At 51.9% G+C, this 10,460-nt stretch overlaps 1 pseudogene; it reads right to left on the reverse strand.

The window, feature by feature from the left end:
- The window catches only part of LOC141084409 (myosin-9 pseudogene), a 46,757-nt pseudogene extending 36,524 nt beyond the window's left edge, over positions 1 to 10,233 (reverse strand).
- Between the last annotated feature and the right edge of the window lie 227 nt (positions 10,234 to 10,460).

The following is a 10,460-nucleotide window of genomic DNA, read 5'->3' on the forward strand; positions in this document are numbered from 1 at the left end:
CTTCACACGGGAGTGTCCGCGGCGTGGGAGATACCCACCCCTCCGGGCATTAAACTAGAGGGCTCCGGGCATGGGGGATGCCGCTCAGAGCCAGAAGCCACAATGAGGGGTGGTGGAAGTCCCGAAGAACTGGTCGCTAAGTGCCCAATAGTATGGGCCGAAGTTGAGGGTCGTGCTGTGCGGTGCCTAGTGGATACGGGGTCGCAGGTGACGACCATGCCAGCAACGTACTTCCGGCAGCATTTCCCAGAAGCGGCAAGGCCCCAGTGGGGGCCCATGATACGACTAGTGGCCGCAAACCAACTGCCGGTACCTGTCGCCGGGGTGGTGTGGCTTCAGATGACATTGTGTGGTAAATCCCTCGGTCACCGGGGAGTGGTCCTGACTCAAGGAGAAACTAACAACCGTCATCCGATCATCTTGGGCATGAATGTACTGCGGGAGTTCGGCAATCTACTCCTCAACGATTCCACGCAGGAGACCCTGAGTCAGTGGGGTTCTCGCACAGCCCAGGGGTTGGTGCGGGAGGCGCGAGTGCTCCAGGAGTGTCAGGAGGGTGAGGCGCTGGGCAAGGTCATCGCGCCGGCGGCCCCCCCGCTCGTGCTTCCTCCGGGGCAGACGGTGGTGGCTCTGCCGATCCACGCCCCGATACCCCTGGAGGGCATGGAGGTGCAGGTGGAACCATGTTACTCAGAGTGCCTGCACCCTGGCATCCTGGTGGCCCGCTCTCTGGCCACAGTGCGGGAGGGGACCGTCTTGGCACGTTGTGTCAACCTGGAAGATCAGGATATCACCCTGAAGCCCCGGCCCGAAATGGCCAAACTAGTAAGGCCATTGGAGGAGCTGCTGCCGGACCCCGCAGTCCAGTTGTGGGTGCAACCCGAAGATCCCTGGGCAGTAACGGTATGAACCCAACAGGCTGCCGCGTCCACGGCCCAAGAAAAAGGTTTCTGGAGAGGATGCGGGCTGAACTTTCCGGCCTAGCGCCAGCCCAGCTTCTCCAAGTAGAGACACTCCTTGGGCAATTTTACAGTGTCTTCGCCAGCCACGAAGACGACTTCGGATGTACCACGGCCATCACGCATGGGATCCCCACGGCAGGAGCGGCCCCCATCCGGGAGCGGTATCGGCAAATACCACTGCAGCTATATCAGGAACTGAAAACTTTGTTAGCCCAAATGCTCCCGGAAGAGGGTCATACAAGAAAGCCAAAGCCCTTGGACGGCCCCTATTGTCCTGGTTCGTAAGAAAGATGGCACTCTACGTTTTTGCGTGGATTACCGGAAGTTGAACGCCTGCACCATCAAGGATTCGTATCCACTGCCCCCATAGAAGAGTCTCTGTCCACCCTGGGGAACGCAACGTACTTTTCGACCCTTGACCTGGCCAGCGGGTACTGGCAAGTGCCGATGTCGGAGGAGGACAGAGCCAAGACGGCATTCATCCTTCCCATGGGACTGTTCGAGTTCAATCGGATGCCGTTTGGGCTGGCCAACGCTCCCGGGACTTTTCAGCAGTTGATGGAGAGGTGTCTAGGACACCTCAACTTTGAAGCCACGTTGATATACCTGGACGATATCATTATCTATTCCGCCACATTCGAGGACCACCTGAGGCGGTTGGGGCAGGTGCTCGGCCGGCTGCAGAAGTATGGGTTAAAGGTAAAGCCCAGAAATGCCACCTGTTCTGCACCCAGATCGAGTACCTGGGGCATACCGTCTTGGCAGAAGGCGTTCGACCATCCCTGGAAAAGGTCGCTGCCATCCAGGGGTAGCCTATCCCCGAGACGGTGAAGGACATGCGAGCCTTCTTGGGGTTGGCCGGCTACTACCATCGGTTCGTGAAGAATTTTGCACGCTGAGCCCGAGCCCTGCAAGACCTGCTGAAGGGGGCTCCCGCCGGGGCGAATGGACGGAAGATCCAGTGGCAGCAACCGCGAGAGGATGCGTTTCAAGACCTCAAAGCTGCTCTCTCGGGCGCCCCGGTACTGGCATATGCGGATTTGTCGCAACCGTTCATTCTGCATACCAACGGGAGCCTCCAGGGACTAGGAGCTGTGTTGTCACAGGTGCAGGATGGCCGGGAGAAAGTGATCGCCTATGGTAGCCAGTCGCTGCACGCCTCAGAATGCAACCCGGACAATTACAGCTCCTTTAAGCTTGAGCTCCTCGCGGTAGTATGGGCAATGACGGAGCGATTCGGAGAGTATCTAGCGGGCTCCGAAGTAGTAGTGCGGACCGATAACCCTCAAGCAGCAGTGGGTGGCTCGGATGGCCAAATTCAATTATAAGATCATCTACAAACGGGGAGCTGAAAACGTGCACGCCGACGTGCTCTCCAGAATCCGACACACCACCCCAGGGAGAAACCGAAGCAATGAATTAGAAGCAGATGAGATGCCGTTCACCCTCACCACCACCGCCCCTACAGTCAACACGCAAGAAGTGCCTCATCCGGGACTCCTAGGAGGGATGCTGGGACAACCCCGCGACAACTGGATCCAGCAGCAACAAGAAGATACAGAAATTGGACTCCTGCGCTGATGGGTGGCCACCGGTAAATTGCCCATGGGCTCTCAGAGACAGACTTTGACCCAAGATATGTTGCTGATGCTGCGCCAGTGGGAAAAATTAGTCATCAAAAAGGGACTTTTATATCGGAAGGCCATGTCACGAACCACGTCAGCTACAATATGGCAGGTGATTGTGCCCGGAGCCCATCTCAACCAATCGTGCCCGGGAAGCCCACTTTACAATGGTAATTCCTTTTGGATAAAAATTTGGGCTTACTGTGCGCTGCTGAGACCACGATAAAATCACCACATGAGAATCTTTTTAACTCTTTATTCCCAACGCGTTTCAAAGTGAAAAGCCACTTCTTCTTCAGGGGATGACATATAGTGCATAGATCCAGCCATCTCTGATTAAATACATTCATCATTTGAATTTAGGCGCCAAAAACCACATGGGATAAGGGGACGGGTGTCAAAGTTCAAGGGTTAAATGGAGCGAAAAAACTACGCCATACCACCCGCAGGGAAACGGAGCCTGCGAGTGATTCAATCGTACGCTAGTCCAAATGCTGCACACCCTGGAGAGCGACCGCAAGGCCCGCTGGCCTGAATATGTCCCCGAGCTAGTGTGGGTATATAACAATCGAGTGCATCGAGTGACTGGTTACACCCCCTACTCATTGCTGTTCGGACGAGAAGGCAAAGGAATTACAGAGGTGGAATTGAACCCGGAGGAGCCACAACCCTGGACCGGGGTATCCTTGTGGGTCCGAAACCACCGGAATCGGCGGCAGACCCTCCACCGTATCGTCCATACGAAACTCCAGGATCTAGAACACCAAGGGGGAGCACAGCCCCCACCCATTGACTTTCAAGCTGGGGATCGGGTACTCGTACTTGATCAACGCCCCCAAAACAAGTTAGAACCCCGGTGGGAGGTGAAGCCGTACTGAGTGTTGCGCCGAATAAGCCCCGACGGGCCTGTGTACAAAATACAATCTGAAGGAAACGCGCCTCTCACTTGGGTTGTGCACCGTAACATGTTACGACCATGTACGTCTACCGATCCCCCGCGGCCCGAACCGACCCCCCAGGTCCCTGACCACCTGCCTACGGTCTGGGACCTGGATGACAAAGAGGACTTCCCCGTCACATCTGCGGGATGCCCCAGTAGTGGCACTACAGTAGACCTGGAAATCTCACCAGAACCAGCTAGTCGACCACCCTCCACCACTCCAGAAGACTCCACTACACCCGAGCTTCGACACTCCGAGCGGTCAACAGCTGGCAAACCCCCTGAACGTTACGAACAGGACCAGTTCGTATGGCGACAAGGACTGTCGTTTCAAAAGACTAACCCAAGTCTACAAAAACCCTCGCCCGAGGACTGGCGAGCATACAGGGTGGGGGAGTGTGGGAGGAATGGCCCCCGTCGAGTGTCCGGGCCGGAACTAAAAGAGCCGTCACCTGGGTTCCAGGGAAAACTGTCCCCGGGGGACAGAATTCGGGGATGGACCGCTCTGACAGACAGATGGGCTGGGGGAGGGACCAGTATAAAGGAGGCGGGAAATTCCCCGGGCATTGAGTCAGCAGACCGGGATAGAGACTGCAGGAGAGCGTGGGAGCGACTGGAAGCTAGAGCGACCCACCAGTGCCAGAGAGGACGCTCACCGAGGACTCCAGATGGACGGTGCCAAGGTGACCGGCCGAGACTTGCTGTCCCGCTCCAGCCCGTGGCCACTGCGGCCTCAGTTCAACCCGTGGCCGCTGCCGCCTCATCTCAGCCTGCAGCTGCAACCTACCCGCGGTCACCCGCGGCCGCCTCCCCTCAGCCTGCGGCTGCGGCCTGTTCCCCGCCACCCGCAGCCGCCCCACTCTCACCCGTGGCCGCAGCAAGTACCGTGCCGTCGGCGGCCACCACTGTCCCGTTCCGGTCCGCAGCAGGGGCCGGGCCTCTGCTGACTCCCCGTCGCAGCCGTTGGCTGCGCAGGTGGCCTGTCATTCGCCACCACCCATCGCTACCGCTTGCCCCAGTCCGGGGCCTGCGGCCCACCCGTCTAAGGACTCCGCCGGGCCCTGTGGGGCTCCAGTGTCACCAGCGCGTCGTAGGGTGTGAAGACTCCGTCAACGCCTCAGCAACTGGGCCCAGCAACTACTACGCTGAAAGACCACCAACCTGAACGGCGAGGGACGTCTTGACAGCTATGTTGACTTTACAATTAAGGACCCGTAGTCGGCCATACCGCGGACCTATAGTGACCGGCTATTGCCGAAAGTAGTCGTGTTCTACCCATTTGTGTTTGCTTGTCTAGAGCCCCTTCGAGGGCAACACGTGTTACCCCTGTTGGCGATCAGGCCGTGACTGAGGAAAGTTTCCTCTAGTCTTATAAACGTTATTTTAGAAAGCACCAAATTGTCTCGCGACTCGTCACTGCATCCTGCGTACCTGCAAATACCACACAGTGAACGTGAAGAAAAAGTAAATTGCCTAGGATTGCATTTATCCTGTCTGTTTTATGTACAAGGGGCTGGGGTGCTTATGGACTGTTGCTTTTAATGGACTTGGTCATGACTACCACCCCGTGCCACCTTGTTACACCGTAATGTACCAACCAGAATAGCTAGGTAATACGAATAGGAGTAACGAAAAATGCCAAACATACAATATACTCAGACAACAAAGGAATATCCCGGGAGTGGAGGAGTAGAAAGTAGGAGAATAAAGGGAATTATCACACATTCAAAACCTAGCAACATTCACAGATAAACCCACCCAAAGCCTTCTCATATAATAACCAACAACAACCTCCAGCCATGCAGCAAAAGCTACGCTGACAATGAGTGCTAGCCAGGACCCAGTTTATATAGGAAATGGGAGTGGTTAACAGTGCACAGCTAAGAGCCTAAATGCTCCAGGAGCTCTAATCAGCAAAATAACCCCTGCCCCACCAAAAGACATACACTGTTTAATAAGAAGCTGAAGTGTTTCTAATCAGTGGAGGAGTATTAGAAATCAGACGCTGCTGTCTTCTGGCTCCTCCCTGTCGCGGTAAACCAATGACAGACGTTGCATATAAGGTTTTCTGCCAATAGAGTTATTTTTAGGCAGGCAAAAATGCCAGGTTTTTAGTTGAACCTGCTCCAGGAAGTCCTCCTTCTTTGGGGAGTTATTGACTTATTGTTCTCCCAAAGATAAGCCAACGTCCAACATGTCAGACGATGGCTTTATCATAAAAACATAGGAGTGCTTGGCTGAGCGAGAGCATCTGTGTATGGGATACTTGGATGAGATGGCTGTTTGATGGAAGCATCATTCAGCTGACTACCATCTAATGTGTATGGAGGCCTTTACTGTGCAGCCGGAGAAATAGTGTTTATTGTAACTCAGGAAGCATTAAAGGTATTGTGCCAAATTTACCTATCCACAAGGGATAACTTTCTGATTGCTGGGAGCCAAATGCTGGGAACCCCACTAATCCTGAGAATATGGTTTTGTAAGGCCCTGTCTGAAGGGAGCAAAAATCGAGCATGTGCACCTCCACTCGATTTATTCTTAATGGAAGTGCTAAAAAGAGGCGAGTGAAGCACTCTTATCTCTAGCACTCCCATCAAGACAGGTTCTGTCACGGGGTTACCACCAGTGGCGGATTAAGTGGACTATGGGCCCGGGGCTGTTCATAAAACCTGGGCCCCTGTACCCCCCTTCCCACCTGAGCGCTGCGGTCCCTGTGCGGGAATTGACAGCCGTACGGACCGCAGCACTTGGTTTGCTGCGGGTCCATACGGAAAACCCGCCACCATTCCACCACGTGTGGACATGGCCTAAAAAGACGTTGCACATAAGCTGTAGGCCTACGGCCAATACGCACAAAATCGCCCAACGTGATCCTGGCCATAGGGGATCCACTTTAATGTCCCCACTTTAATTTGAAGTCCCCTTACTTCATCCATTGCAGTCCCCTATCACCCACTCACTTCATCTGCAGTGCCGCTTCATCATTTGCAGCCCCTTATCCCCCCCTTCCATTTCATCATGTGCAGTCCCCTTCCCCCCCAACTTCATGTGCAGCCCCACTCCCCCATCATCATGTGCAGTTAATTTTACCCCCACTTCATGTGCAGTGCCCCTTACCCCCACTTCATGTGCAGTGCCCCTTACCCCCAATTCATCATGTGCAGTCCCCCTTACCCCCAATTCATCATGTGCAGTCCCCCTTACCCCCAATTCATCATGTGCAGTCCCCCTTACCCCCAATTCATCATGTGCAGTCCCCCTTACCCCCAATGCATCATGTGCAGTCCCACTTACCCCTTAATTCATCATGTGCAGTCCCACTTACCACTTAATTCATCATGTGCAGTCCCCCTTATCCCCCACTTCATCATGTTCAGCCCCACTCACCCCCCCTTCATCATATGCAGCCCCACTCACCCCCCTTCATCATGTGAAGCCCCCACTCATTCCCCCTTCATCCTGTGAAGCCCCCACTCATCCCCCCTTCATCCTGTACAGCCCCAGTCACCCCCCTTCTTCCTGTACAACCCCAGTCACCTCCCCTTCATCCTGTACAACCCCACTCAACCCCCTTCATCCTGTGTAGCCCCACTCACCCCCCTTCATCATGTGCAGCCCCACTCACCGCCCTTCATCATGTGAAGCCCCCACTCATCCCCCTTCATCCTGTGAAGCCCCCACTCATCCCCCCTTCATCCTGTACAACCCCAGTCACCCCCCTTCATCCTGTACAACCCCAGTCACCCCCCTTCATCCTGTACAACCCCACTCAACCCCCTTCATCCTGTGTAGCCCCTCACCCCCCTTCATCATGTGAAGCCCCCACTCATCCCCCCTTCATCCTGTGAAGCCCCCACTCATCCCCCCTTCATCCTGTACAACCCCAGTCACCCCCCTTCATCCTGTACAACCCCACTCAACCCCCTTCATCCTGTGTAGCCCCACTCACCCCCCTTCATCATATACAGCCCCCAGTCACCCCCCGTCATCATATACAGGCCCCAGTCACCCCCCCTTCATTGTGTACAGCCCCCACTCACCCCCTCCCCCATTTAATTCATTTTATAAATAAAAAAAAATAAAAAAAGTTCCCCATACTTACCTGACAGCCGGCTCGCTCCCCAGCAGCGCCTCTGCTTTCAGCATCCTCCGGGACATGTCGGCGCGTGCACGATGACGTCATCGCGCACGCCCGACATCTGACCCGGAAGTACAGCCGGAGGGAGCCGGAGCTGAGCAGCCGTCAAGGTGACGGCCGTGCACAGCTCCCGGCCCCGGCCTCATAGAATGTGATGCGGGCGGCTGTCTGCTGCCGGCGGCGTCACAGCACAGGGCACGGCCGGCACTGTACAGGTGCTGGGGGAGTGGCCCGGGGGGCATTTGCCTCTCTGACACCCGGCCCAGCCCCTGGGCCCCCAAAAAACCTTGGGCCTGGGGCGACCGCCCCATCCGCCCCTATTAAGATCCGCCACTGGTTACCACAACAGAGAGGGGCGAGAAGACCGCGGTGCCTGATTTCTCTTACTCTTGCATGGAATGGAAGCTCTTCACCATCATATTAAACAGTGCAGGTTTCTGTGCAATGCCGGTGCAGGGGTTAATCTGTTTAGCTTGAGTGTTGCTGGAGCCTTGTAGCTTTGATGGTCTCAGCTGTTCAGTATTGGACACTCCCCTCTCCTACATATAAAATTTTTGAAGTATATAAACCAGTGAGGTCAAAAAACATCAGTTATATTTTCAAGGAGCCTTACAAAAATATAGATATAAAATATGAAACCAAACCTTTATTTAGGTATTGATAAAAGACAAAACAACCACACAAAAACACAAACAACCGTGTCACCTACTAAACCCTACAAAAAAAAGGGGTCTTGATATCAAAACTGCCTAACAACGGATGTTGGCAGCCTAAACATAATCGAGATTGGCGCCCCCGTTCAACAATGGCTGTACCCTAGATCTCCTAGATAACCCTGGATAAGTGCAGTATACAGTTATTCATTTAACCAGGAAAGGAGTGTATAGGGGTTGCCACAAAGGTAGTAGCTGGGTAGGCAACAATAGAAAAAGTGCAAAAACAGTGCAATTGACAAAGATAATAAAGTGACATGTGCAAAACAGATGAGTACCTAACTAACTGTTCCCTGTACCTGTAAACCTTCCTATCAGTGGAGGTTGGCACCCTACTGGTCAGCGGAATGACGCCCCCGTTCCACGATGGCTCACCCTCAACGCGCCCTGATATAACTGATAATAAAACATTAGGGTGACATAATAATATCTCTGGAAGGCATTATTCATAAGAAATAGCAATATGATCAAAAGATTTTCAACACATGTTGATAACAGTAGAAAAGGGTACTCAAGTTTTGATGATGGATAGGCAAAACCTCAACGCGTTTCTCCTGTGGTTTTGTCTTTTATCAAGACTTTAATAAAGGTTTGGTTTCATATTTTATATCTATATTTTTGTAAGGCTCCTTGAAAATATCTCTCCTACATATACTCACCTCTGGCAATTTGGATTGGCAGTGTTAGGTTAATTCTGCCCTGGTCAGGAGCGTGGAGGAGCTTGTTGTTTGAGGAGGCGTTTGGAGTATTGTTCTAAAGACTGTTGGTTGGCAGTTTATCTGTATGATTACCATAGTCCTCTCCCATTTTGTTTTGTTTTTTTGCTTTCCTTCACTCCCTGGTGTTCCACTCTGTTGTTTGTGAGTGCATATTTGTGTGATTGGTATTTTCCTTTATCCCTGAACGTTGTCCCATATTTATCTGGGTTGTGTATTCTTATATGATACTACTCCCCATATTCCTGGGTGGGGGAGGGGACAGTTGATCTAGGAGCTCAGCAAGGTATATGGTCCTGGTGTCTACACTATCAGAAGTAATCCGGGGAACAGGGATAGCTAAGGCGCCCCCTAGCTTTAGGAATAGCTCAGCCATGACAGGTTCTTTTTATCCACTTTCCGACATGGCCAATTTTCATTTTTGCATTTTTTTTTTCCCTTCCCTTCTTCTAAGAGCCAAACCTTTTTAATTTTTCTGTTCACATAGCTGTATGGGGGTTAGTTGTTTTGCAGGACAAGTTGTAATTTTAAATACCCTCATTAATTTTACAACGTAGTGTACAGGAAAATAGGAAACAAATTCAAAGAGCCGTGACATTGCAAATAAAAATCACAATTCTGACATTGTTTTTTGGAAATTGTTTTTTACAGCGTGCATAATGCAGTAAAAACGACCTGGCAATATGATTCTCCTTATCAGTACAATCAAGGCAGTTTTTTTACTATCTTTGTTGCAAAAAAGAATTTGAAAATTTGTAAAAAAAATGAAAACCAAAAAAAAAAAAAAAATGGGGGTTGTGTCACCATTTCCTGAGACCCATTACATTTTCATTTTTCTGTCAATGGAGCTGTGTGAGGGCTTATTTTTCACTAGATGACGTTTATTTTAATACCATTTTGGGATAGATATGATACTTTGATAATTCCTTACTTTATTTTGTTGCAGCGTTGTGGTGACCTAAACCTTTTTTTTCCATTTACAATGTTTACCGATCAGGTTAATTAAAGCATCACTCCAGCATTTTTTTTATTTCAGCACTGGAGTGGTGCTGCTAATGTAAGTGCCCTGGTCGTAGTCTGATTCTTACCAGTTGTTGTCTACAGCTCTTCCTGGTGCTGCTCCTGTCCTGCATCGCCATCTTGTGACCGCGACTTCTGACTGACCAGAGAAATCAGAAGTAATGGGCACAAGCTCTCAGTGTAAGTTTCTGAGAGCTGCGTTCTGACCTCATTGACATACATTGAACCACTGTTCAAAACACTTGGGCGATCTGGTATCTCACAGCTTGCTCTAGACTGATTGGAGAAACGCCAATAGTGAATGTTGGGAAGGTGCTAAAGTGAACATGGCACCTGATGACAAACC

Source organism: Dendrobates tinctorius, unplaced genomic scaffold, assembly GCF_039654945.1.
Source record: "Dendrobates tinctorius isolate UK_male_01 unplaced genomic scaffold, ASM3965494v1 ptg000022l, whole genome shotgun sequence".
NCBI classification, from domain to species: Eukaryota; Metazoa; Chordata; class Amphibia; order Anura; family Dendrobatidae; genus Dendrobates; species Dendrobates tinctorius.